Raw genomic sequence first — 12,539 nt, 5'->3', positions numbered from 1 at the left:
ATGCTTTTACTGAGTGAGTAACACCTATTTTTGACCTATTTTGTATCTGTATCGATACTTTTATGTCAGTCTGCGGTGTTGCTTATGTAGAGTGGTGTCTCTATCATGGAAATTCTTTGACTAAGTATACATGATCCAGTTATGTGAACTTTTGAACGATGTTGTTTAAATTATGCTTGTGACTTTAAATAACTACTGGGATGATTGTTATATTATGTACTGCAAATGACTGGGTCCATAGTTACGGAATGTTTAGTTGAATGTAAAAGATGTGGGGAAGCCCCGCAGCTACGAAAGTAGTCTGACGGAGAGGAAAAGGTGCGGTTGGCGCGCAAGTGGCAACTCGTCACGCGTAAGGAGTCCGGGCTGAGCAGTGCTTTGGTTGTCATCTCGCTAGCAGTAGCGGACCATTGTCGTTCATATTCTTGGAGTTTTGGGGACAGAGGAGCTGTATTTGGTGATACTATAGTCATGCCATGGTTTTTGACCCTATAAAAATATAATTTCGACGCCAAGAAGATATGTAACAGGGCGAGGCCAACAGTATTGCTATGACTGCATCGCCGCCAGGGTAACAGCCACTGCAAATTGCGCTACCAGGGCCACCAGCCTTCCACTAAATTTTTTATATTTGGCACTCTGTAAATGGACCAGGTATTTGTGAAATTTGGTTGATTTTTAAAATAATCGTTGTGTTGCTAAAAATTCTATCTTATACACGTGATTATCCCAAATCGCAAACTTGGACAGGAAGCCTATTCTAGTGAATTTAATTCCGAGTGTCCTAATTTATTATGAGAAAGTAGTTGAATTTGAATTTAATGTTATGTTGTCATTTGCACAGTCAATTATATTTTTTGAGTAGTTCAAAAGACTGCTTATCAATGCACATTTGTTATTTAAAGAGTTATAGCTTATTGTACTTTACTTAGTTAATAATTAATGATAAGAATACTTACCATTTCTCATACACACTATAAATGAGCATAGTTCTTCAAACCATGAAAGGGCCCTCATGTACTAGAATAGTTAGTTAATGAAGCAAAACAGAGGTTCCTTCAGAGCTAATGTAGTTAGATTTGCATTTTGTTTAATTGCTTCAAACTGAAATTAAGAAAGACATATTTACTATGTTAGTTATTCCAATGCAAGTTGGTTAATGCACAGGCATAGAGATCCTACACTAAGCAATTATGTTATAGAGTATGATCATTAACAGACTCCCTGATTTAAATCAGAATCATTTCACGCTCTTCCCAGTTTAGTATTAATACTTGTTTAATGTGTGTTGATAGCTGGTTATATAAACTGTTGCACCTATTTCAGTTAAGGTATGTGTTGTTGAGAGGTATATGTTGTTGTTTACTATCTCATTGGACATTTGTTTGTCTGCCTTACTAGTTCGTAGCACATATGTCTGCAAGGTTTGATTACTGTGTTGTAGTGTGAACAGATATAAGAAAAGAGTTTAATGTTTGTGTGTCAAGGAAGGTTAGGTAAGCCTTAGCACCGGCTTCTGTTTTATTATATTGCTTGATGCAGGAATGCCTAATTAGGCTGGAGACCGATATTAATATGTAGTGTTACGACATGCTTTTGTACTGGAGAACGTGTGTTTCTGCTGCACCAGTTTACTGTTGGTTATACTCTGCTGGAGTGTTTCGGGAACGAATCCTTGTTTGATTGTTCTGTTTTCATTAGGTTATCTCACGGTCACAACTTCTCAATAATTTCTCGCTGATTTATGATGTTAGCATCGATTGTCGTTCAATGTACTCGGTGTTACCGTCACAAATGCATCAGTTTCTGTGCGGTAAACATGTGCAGCAGTCAGCGGTTTATCAACGGTGTTTGGCAGTTATTTAGAGCATTCGTGGATGTAAAATTATAAACTGAATTATCATGGTTTTCATCTTTGTATTTATCTTCCAAATTTTGCAGATCTTTTCTTTTCTAGATGCGAAGGTCAAAAATTTTGCTGCAGATGTTGAGATTTGTTTATTTGACATGCTAATGAATTAATGATAAGCTTTGTGAGTTATGTTAGGTCTTTGTACTTCCAAACGTAATCTAAGGCACTGACATAGAATCACAGTTGTAATATGACTGACACCAGTGTTGCCGAAAGACTGGCAGCTACACACGCACTGCCGGCCATTAGTTGCAACAGTTAGTTTTCTTCTTGTAACTCGTTTAGTTAATTTTCAAGCGTGAAGCGAGCATTATATCAGAATTAAACATTTGTTAATGGAGTTACTGATTTCATCGATTGCGCCTCTCTAGTTATCAATTCTTCACCCAAGTGCATGGTTTGTCAACGGGGACGTGGTAGACGGGTGTTGGCGCGTTCTGGCGGCAATTTGAGGAAGCTGAAGGTTAGGCCCCGTCGAGATGAAGAGATGAGGTGGCAGTCTGCACGGAGGGGAAGGGGGTCACCCCGTGTTTGAGAGAGAGAGAGAGAGAGAGGGAGAGAGAGAGAGAGAAGGGGAGCTGCTTGTTTGCCTTCTTGAGTGCAGCAGGGTAGCTTGTGAGATTGATACCTGACGTAACTTAAGGACTGCTGTTGATTTCTGTAATTGTGCCAGATGCTGAGTCAAAGTCACATGTTCAGGTGATACTGAGTTCTTCTGTTCCTAATGACATACGTTCTCTCCTCCGCAGTTTACTTGTCTGTAACATAATAGTAACATTTTGGATAGATCGCTAGTTGTATTTTGCCTGTTCCAGAGCAGTGGCGTCAAGTGATTTGCCACGCTATTACATTTCTACCTGTCATATGCTGCCATTTATATGTTACATTTTAGTAATTTGTTTGTTAGAGTGTTTTTTCCCCATAAAGTCTTGATTTAGCCAGTTGTAAGCTATTGTGTGTAACGGTAAGCAGGCGATATAGTTGGTGATCTGGTTCTCCTGCTCATAAGCTTAAAATATTTGACTATTGTCTCTCCCCTTGTGGACAATTATCGTATGTAACATTTAATATAACAGATTAAGAGCTGTATACACTCAATTTCTCCAAGTTCATAAATCTTGGCATTCTTGTGGTTCTTCAGTAAGGCAGGAAAGTAATCGAATCTGGTCATTTAAGCGATTTTAAAGTTTGGCTGTAAATTAATGTTTGTGTTTTTAAATGATTATTAATTTGTACTATGCTAGGTCAAGCAGTCTCATTTGGGGTTATATTTAATGTTTTATTCCGTTCGCCTTAGCGCAGAAGTGGGTTTTGTTATTAATTAGGTGTTCATATGTAAGCACGTGTTGTTTCTCAGGTTTCGGTTTGAATTTGTGATCGGTTATAAACTACTGGGCCAGGACAGCCGAAAATGTTAAACCCTATTGTAAATTTTCTAATGGATTCTTGTTGTTACACGCGATCCTTGTTCGCTATCTCTAAGCTTGTTACTTCAGTGTACTGGTCTGTGGTTTGTGTGCCATATGGTTGCGTTACGATTACGTTTGTGCTATCTCGGACTGGTGGTTCCGCATCACGTGACCAACTTTTCCTTTCCTATTTGGTCCTCCGTGGCCGACCGAACGGAATTCGACTACGACGCAGATGAGTTCTGTCCCCGCTAGAGGTTCCGTGGTCCTGTGTTCGGTCGCGCAACTTGGGACTAAGCCCCGCCATAACGTCCAGCATATCCGAGACAGAAGTTAAGTTACTTACCAAATCTTTTTCAGACATTTTGGCATCAGACACTAGATTCCCAGCGCCACAACAGTCTGTTAGTCCTGATGTATCAAGAGAGCAATTAATAACTTGGCCATTAGTTTGTATAGCTTTATTGCGGCCACTAGTCATGTTACTCTTCTTGTGTGTTAAGATTCCCTTTATGGGAGTTGTATTGGCGATCTCATTATCCTGATCATTAATGACAATGTAATATTCATGTACTCCTTGGTGTTTGTATACCGGAAAGAGCTCCGCCTTGCTGCTTATACTATCGTAAGTTTTGATCATGCTTTTTTCTGTGATGGGGATGAAGCCTTAAGGTCTGTTTATATGATAAAATTCTGTTCCAGGTTCTTGCCGAAGATTACATTAAAACTGCAATTATAATTAACTAATTGGGTTAATTTTCATTGGATTTTAAGGCCTTCCGTGTTAACTGATTGTTTCTTAACTTGTGACACACAAAACCTCTCTTCGTTTTTATTATTATAAAATTATTTGGTGACCATTGTGGTAAAGATATTTCATCAATGAGTAAAGTGTTAAATTTATTCGTCAATAACTATGTGAAATAAAAAGGTGAATGAAGGTTTGTAAACCCCTGGTCCAATCCTTCCCGAAAACCTTGTAGTCACCATTCGTAATTAATACATTATTAATGTGTGCTGAAGGCCAGTTTTGTGTATATTTCAGAGATTTATAATATAAATGAGAGTCAACAGAGCGCCAGTTCTGTGCGCATGCAAATCATGTTTATACAATATTAATTTTACAGGTTAACATGAGAACAGAAGTGCTGAAAATATAAAAAATTACCATAAATCAGATTTTACTATCCAATGTGTACGACAAATATTCCATATTTTTGTACTCCCATTTTAATTTATTCGCAGTAATTGAAATATAGCTTGTGTGGGAATCTGCACATGTGAATCGAGGTATTTTTATCTCTTGTTTATATTCCATCACATCGCTGACAAGCCTGCAACCAGATGGCGCAAACATAGAAACTGCTGAAGATATCCTTACGAGTGATCTAGGGATTCTCAGTGATAGAAAATGGAGGCTACAACCTAGTGCTACAAAGACGGACGTATCTGCATTCCATTTGAACAACAAAATGGCCAACAGAGAACTACATGTATATCTAAACGGGAAAATACTAAATCACAACAAACACCCAAAGTACTCTGGGGTTACCCTAGATAGGACATTAACATTCAAAGAATATGTAAGGTGTCAAGCAAATCCAACACCTTCCATGAAAACCCTGACATGATAAGCAAATCCAGTAGTATGTCACATAGCTCCGAATAAATCATGACATTAAATTAACCAAAGTAATACGAGTAACTAGTGAGCAAATGGAATCCCACAGACTAACACAAGAATGACTAAATGCATGTCATACCTTCCCACCATGAGACAGGCGCAGTTCCGAGGGGAGAAACGAGAACAGAAGCCGAGAGCAGAACAGTGTTAAGCGAGAAGGCCCTACGATAAGGGACGGACACCCACGTCGCCAGCTAACCGCTACGACCACACCACCCGCAAGTTTTTAGCGTGAGACTTTTTCGCGTCTCTGTTACGTTAGGACCAACCCCCCACCCCATGTTAAAAGATAGAGCCCTCCACAAGAACAGTGTAGATCTTACGATAACACTAAAGGACCACACCAGCTGCAAGTTTTAGCGTGAAACTTTTTCGCGTCTCTGTTACGTTGCAAACTTTAAAAACATTGCCCCACCACGAAAAGTATAACGTTTCTCATTGGATGGACAGAATTTTTGTAGGCAGAGCTTAATGTTAACATTGAGACCCTGATTGGTCAGATGAAAACACAGCCAGATAGTTTTTTTTAAACCAATTTCGGTAAATTGTAGTAAGGAGAAGTTAGGAGAGAGTTGCTTCTGAGAGGGTTTGCTGGACTGAGCTGCGCCGGCTGCCGCCCCCTGACGAACACCGACAAGGTAATGAACGCACGTGATACCGCATTCTTTAGCGCATAAGGCTTCACTCAGAACTGCAGAAGTCTCATCTGTTACATTCCCTTTTTGCGTAATGCTAGTGTCGATCGTCAATTAAAGCTTATGGTGTTCACATTTGCCACTTGAAGTAAAAATCTGAAACGCGATGATTTTTCTGTTATATAGTTATTGAGAAGCCACATCAGTCACTGTAATTTACGACAAGTTAGATTAGTAATTAAAGATAATTGAGGGTCACTGTAGACCATTTTGATAGTTTTCTCTTTTGTGAAACTTAATTTAAACATAGATTATAGATGTGATATGGCTTAGGTCATCCTTCGATCCATTGTAGAACTTGGAAACCCATTCAGGGAATATTCGTTCACATTTTTGTTGAACGCAGTTGGTTTTTACCATCCCGTATTAAAACATTTCCTTTTATCAATAGTGCAATTTATAAGCGATGTTTTGTGAGTAGAATAAAATTTCCAATGGTAAACTTAACTGCTTTTTCGACGTTATTTTACCAGCTAACTAAAAATAGGAAAGCCTTGAACCCCTTCCACTAAATTTAGTTAGTGTTAAGATTCCTTTACAGGGAGTGCAGTGGAGCAGACGCTGAAATCATTAAGTATTTGGTTATATCATCGCTAGTCTCATTGAACTCTTCTGAATTCTACATGTTGTGTGTGGTCTAACGTCTCCTTACCAGCAACAGGTCCCAGGTTCAAGTAGTCAATTCCCTAAAAAACACGCTCAGAGCGTCGTTGCGCGAAAATGGTAGGGAGACACGATATAGAACAAACAGACACCATGCAGAATGTTTAGAAAATGGCGACCCTCCCAGGATGGTAAAATACCATGATTGAAGGTCGACCACATGCCTAACTAGGTCAGAAAATTATCCTGTTGAAAAATTTTCGTAATAAAAAAAATATTTTTTTAACGTCATAAATAGTTGAAAACAGTAGCTGCAGCGATAGATAGTAAGAAAATATTCAATAGATAGACATTCTAGCAGAGAAAATAGCATAATTAAGTTATGAATTTTAAAAATTGTTAGAATTAAGTCTTCTCTCCAATGCAAGCGCACAGGTGGCGGATACATCGTTGACAAGTTGGTTCTGACCCAACAAGTAAGTGAATGGATTGTCAGTCTTGGTAGTGTCAAGTCGTGTGAACAAAATTGTTTATGAATCGAGTGAGATCGTATGAGCGCATGTTGACGCGAATTAAGGCGCGTGAATTGCTTTTAAAACAGAAAATAAGGGATTCTGAAAGATTAGCAATGGCAGTTCGACACCTTGACCGAATTGAGGTAGAGACCCAGCATGAAAATGGACAGAGAATAGAGGACAGTACAACAGACGATGCAGTATCGCAAGAAATAGGACATATAACGCACCATAACGAGGATAATGTACGTCAAGACACAGAAAACCTAGGTCAGCATACGACAGAGGAGCAGGAAAGTAGAGAGACAGTCGATGAGGATTCTAACTTGCGTCTTGAATACATAGAACCCATAGTACAAGTAATTAGAGCTCCCTCACCACAGAGTACAAGGAATGCGAATTTTAATTTGGTTCACTATGTCTTTATTTTGCCTTGACATGGTTTCCGTAATTTGGTGTAATAATTCTGCCAGATTGGTGGGTCCTATTGCGCTTTCTTCCGACGTCCTACGCTCTGTGTTTTCGCCCAAGTGTTGGTTCGCAACCGATTGCACTGAACTCTGCTGTGACAGAAGAGTAATTTTTCGAATTAATGGCAAAGAAAAATCAATGCTTAGAAGTGCCATACAGTGACGGAGAGTTGATTAAATTATGTGCGATGAAGCTACCATTGAAATACCAGCAATCATTAGTAGGTCACGGAGGCAATGACGTCGAAGCACTTAAAGGTATTCTAAGGGAACTAGAGTTCATATTTTCGGAAAATGACGCAAGAAAAAGAAGAACCGCACGTGAAAACGAAAGCAAAAAGCAGTGGAATCCACAAGGCACAGTACGAAGAAACGATAATTACGAACCATGTGATAACTTCGCACCAAGAAACGACAATAGATTTCAACAAAGAACCGGTTATGGATTTAGAAGAGAATATGGCAATAAACACACTCCTGGAAATTGAAATAAGAACACCGTGAATTCATTGTCCCAGGAAGGGGAAACTTTATTGACACATTCCTGGGGTCAGATACATCACCTGATCACACTGACAGAACCACAGGCACATAGACACAGGCAACAGAGCATGCACAATGTCGGCACTAGTACAGTGTATATCCACCTTTCGCAGCAATGCAGGCTGCTATTCTCCCATGGAGACGATCGTAGAGATGCTGGATGTAGTCCTGTGGAACGGCTTGCCATGCCATTTCCACCTGGCGCCTCAGTTGGACCAGCGTTCGTGCTGGACGTGCAGACCGCGTGAGACGACGCTTCATCCAGTCCCAAACATGCTCAAAGGGGGACAGATCCGGAGATCTTGCTGGCCAGGGTAGTTGACTTACACCTTCTAGAGCACGTTGGGTGGCACGGGATACATGCGGACGTGCATTGTCCTGTTGGAACAGCAAGTTCCCTTGCCGGTCTAGGAATGGTAGAACGATGGGTTCGATGACGGTTTGGATGTACCGTGCACTATTCAGTGTCCCCTCGACGATCACCAGTGGTGTACGGCCAGTGTAGGAAATCGCTCCCCACACCATGATGCCGGGTGTTGGCCCTGTGTGCCTCGGTCGTATGCAGTCCTGATTGTGGCGCTCACCTGCACGGCGCCAAACACGCATACGACCATCATTGGCACCAAGGCAGAAGCGACTCTCATCGCTGAAGACGACACGTCTCCATTCGTCCCTCCATTCACGCCTGTCGCGACACCACTGGAGGCGGGCTGCACGATGTTGGGGCGTGCGCGGAAGACGGCCTAACGGTGTGCGGGACCGTAGCCCAGCTTCATGGAGACGGTTGCGAATGGTCCTCGCCGATACCCCAGGAGCAACAGTGTCCCTAATTTGCTGGGAAGTGGCGGTGCGGTCCCCTACGGCACTGCGTAGGATCCTACGGTCTTGGCGTGCATCCGTGCGTCGCTGCGGTCCGGTCCCAGGTCGACGGGCACGTGCACCTTCCGCCGACCACTGGCGACAACATCGATGTACTGTGGAGGCCTCACGCCCCACGTGTTGAGCAATTCGGCGGTACGTCCACCCGGCCTCCCGCATGCCCACTATACGCCCTCGCTCAAAGTCCGTCAACTGCACATACGGTTCACGTCCACGCTATCGCGGCATGCTACCAGTGTTAAAGACTGCGATGGAGCTCCGTATGCCACGGCCAACACCGCGGTTCCTGGTGTGTCCGCTGTGCCGTGCGTGTGATCATTGCTTGTACAGCCCTCTCGCAGTGTCCGTAGCAAGTATGGTGGGTCTGACACACCGGTGTCAATGTGTTCTTTTTTCCATTTCCAGGAGTGTATAATTCACCCAGGAACGGCAACAAGTATTACAGAGGGAAAAACGACAACCGGAGAACTACTGGAGAACAAATAGACCGACAAATTATCAAAAAAGAAACCACTATCAACAAGCTGAACAAGAAAAGAGAATAAAGATAGAAGAGGTGTAGGTAAGACCACCAAACCCCGATAAACGTTCGAATTGACAGCTAAGCGCCCATGCCAAAAAGAATGACGCACCGACACAGGACAATTGCAGCACCTTGAACAGAGAAGTAAAAATCTTATCACGAGAAGAGAAGAAGGAAGAAACAAATCCGCAGGGACCAGATGAAAACGAAGACAAGAAAATAACAATATCGTGTTGGGACGAAATTAATTGGGAAAATACTGACGAGGAAGATGAATTACCAGAGGCATGCACAACGAATGTAGGAGGAAAGGACGAAGTAATGAGTATTGCAGAGCTATTTGAGATGGAAACCAGGGAAAGCGAATTCAATGAGAATAATGCGCAGTCGACAGAAGTTGAAAATAAGTTATGAGTGGGCACACAACCCAACGTATATAATGAAGGAAGTTATGAAGCGATAATTAGAGCATTTAGATGCGGAAGTAGAGACGAAGAAAGAGAAGATAGACGAGGATGAGAAAAAAGTAGAGGATGTTGAAGAAAGTGTAAATGAGGGAAGAAATAGAGAAGAGGAAATAAAGGAGAGAGAAGTAGCAGTCGAAGCTTATCCTACAGAAAGTTCGAATTCACAAGGGAAATTCCTGAAAAGACTCATGTATGATTCTGTGGAGGATTCGTTGATGCAAGAAGAAGAAGATCAGAACCAACCCTTTCAAATTCAACCAATTGTGAAGGCCATTCCTGAAAAGACTTATGTATGATTCTGTGGAGGATTCGTTGATGCAAGAAGAAGAAGATCAGAACCAACCCTTTCAAATTCAACCAATTATGAAGGCCATGGTAAAGCATATCCCAGTCAATATTGTAAATGATAGCGGAAGTGAACTGACTGCGATCTCAGAACATTTACTCATGCAGTGTAATGCCAATGAGGAATTGCCAGTTCTGAAAACACGTAAGATTAAAGTAAGAGGTCCTATTAGAAACAATGCTGCGGAAGTTACTAGCTAAACAAGGTTAACTCTTTCGTGCCAAGGTCAAAAGATCGAAGCCAACTTCGTGATGATACCTAAACTAACTGTAGATTTGATTATAAGTGCAGATTTTTTAAATGAGAGACAAGCGATAATAGATATGGGAAAGGTAGCGTAACATTCGGGAATGTCACACTTTTCTTTGAGCAAAAGCTAAAATTAGAAGAAGTTTTAGCGTGAGACATTTTCGCGTCTCTGTTACGTTGCAAACTTTAAAAATATTCCCCCACCATGAAAAGTATAACGTTTCTCATTGGATAGACAGAATTTTTGTAGGCGGAGCTTAATGTTAACATTGAGACCATGATTGGTCAGATGAAAACACAGCCAGATAGTTTTTTTAAAACCAATTTCGGTAAATTGTAGTAAGGAGAAGTTAGGAGAGAGTTGCTTCCGAGAGGGTGTGCTGGACGGAGCTGCGCCGGCTGCCGCCCCCTGACGAACACCGACAAGGTAATGAACGCACGCGATGCCGCATTTTTGAGCGCATAAGGCTTCACTCAGAACTGCAGAAGTCTCATCTGTTACATCCCCTTTTTGCGTAATGCTAGTGTTGATCGTCAATTAAAGCTCATGGTGTTCACATTTGCCACTTGAAGTAAAAATCTGAAACGCGATGATTTTTCTGTTATATAGTTATTGAGAAGCCACATCAGCCACTGTAATTTACGACAAGTTAGATTAGTAATTAAAGATAATTGAGGGTCACTGTAGACCATTTTGATAGTTTTCTCTTTTGTGAAACTTAATTTAAACCTAGATTATAGATGTGATATGGCATAGGTCATCCTTGGAAACCCATTCAGGGAATATTCGTTCACATTTTTGTTGAACGCAGTTGGTTTTTACCATCCTGTATTAAAACATTTCCTTTTATCAATAGTGCAATTTATAAGCGATGTTTTGTGAGTAGAATAAAATTTCCAATGGTAAACTTAACTGCTTTTTCGACGTTATTTTACCAGCTAACTAAAAATAGGAAAGCCTTGAACCCCTTCCATTAAATTTAGTTAGTGTTAAGATTCCTTTACAGGGAGTGCAGTGGAGCTGACGCGGAAATCATTAAGTATTTGGTTATATCATCGCTAGTCTCACTGAACTCTTCTGAATTCTACATGTCATGTGTGGTCTGACGTCTCCTTACCAGCAACAGGTCCCAGGTTCAAGTAGTCAATTCCCTAAAAAACTCGCTCAGAGCGTCGTTGCGCGAAAATGGTAGGGAGACACGATATAGAACAAACAGACACCATGCAGAATGTTTAGAAACACCTGCCGAAAACTGTAGCGAAACTTAAAACACGCAACAACAATTGCAGAAGCTCTGTGGCACCACTTGGGGCTCCACAGCATCTGCCTTAAGAACATCCGCACTTGGCTTGGTGTATCCAGTGGCAGAATACTGTGCCCCAGTGTGGTTCAACAGCAAACACACACACACAGTAGATAGCCAACTTAATGCAACAATTCATATTATATCAGGCACCATCAGGCCAACTCCTACATTGTGGCTGCCCGTTCTCAGTAACATAGCCCCTCCTAACCTGCGCCGAGAACACACTCTGGTTAGAGAATTTCAAAAAATCATGACCAACCCTCAATTACAAATCCACAAAGATACTCACGACATCCAAGGAAACCGACTCCGGTGCGGCTGGTCCCCGCAGAGGTTCGAGTCCTCCCTCGGGCATGGGTGTGTGTGTGTTTGTCCTTAGGATAATTTAGGCTAATTAGCGTGTAAGCTTAGGGACTGATGACCTCAGTAGTTAAGTCCCATAAGATTTTACAAAAAAAAAAAAAGAAAAAAAGAAAAAAAACGACTCCGGTCGAGGCATCCACCAGTAAAGACCGCAGAGGTGCTGCACCAAACCAACTTTAAAATAAATGACCGATGGAAAGAGGAATGGGAGAGCAGAACAGCAGTAAACTGCCACAGTATGCCATGCATCTTTAGTAAACCAAAAGGATTTGATTGCCCTCGCAAAGTTTGGTCAACTCTTAATCGCATCAGAACCAACTGTGGGAGAAGCGCGGACTCCTTATACAGATGGGGTAAACTTCCTTCGGCCGCTTGCGACTGTGGCGCTGAGAGACAGACGATCAAACACATCGTGCAGGAATGCCCACTAAGTGCATATGAGGGTGACCCACAGGATTTCCTAATGGCGACCCAAGAGGTAATCGACTATATATTATCCAAGCTGGACGTTTGTTTGTGATTGCTCTTCTGTGAGTGTAAATTTACAATTGGTGGTGTCCTTATATACAAACTG

Source organism: Schistocerca piceifrons, chromosome 3 (assembly GCF_021461385.2).
Source record: "Schistocerca piceifrons isolate TAMUIC-IGC-003096 chromosome 3, iqSchPice1.1, whole genome shotgun sequence".
NCBI classification, from domain to species: domain Eukaryota; kingdom Metazoa; phylum Arthropoda; class Insecta; order Orthoptera; family Acrididae; genus Schistocerca; species Schistocerca piceifrons.
Note: the sequence above shows the minus strand (reverse complement) of the source record.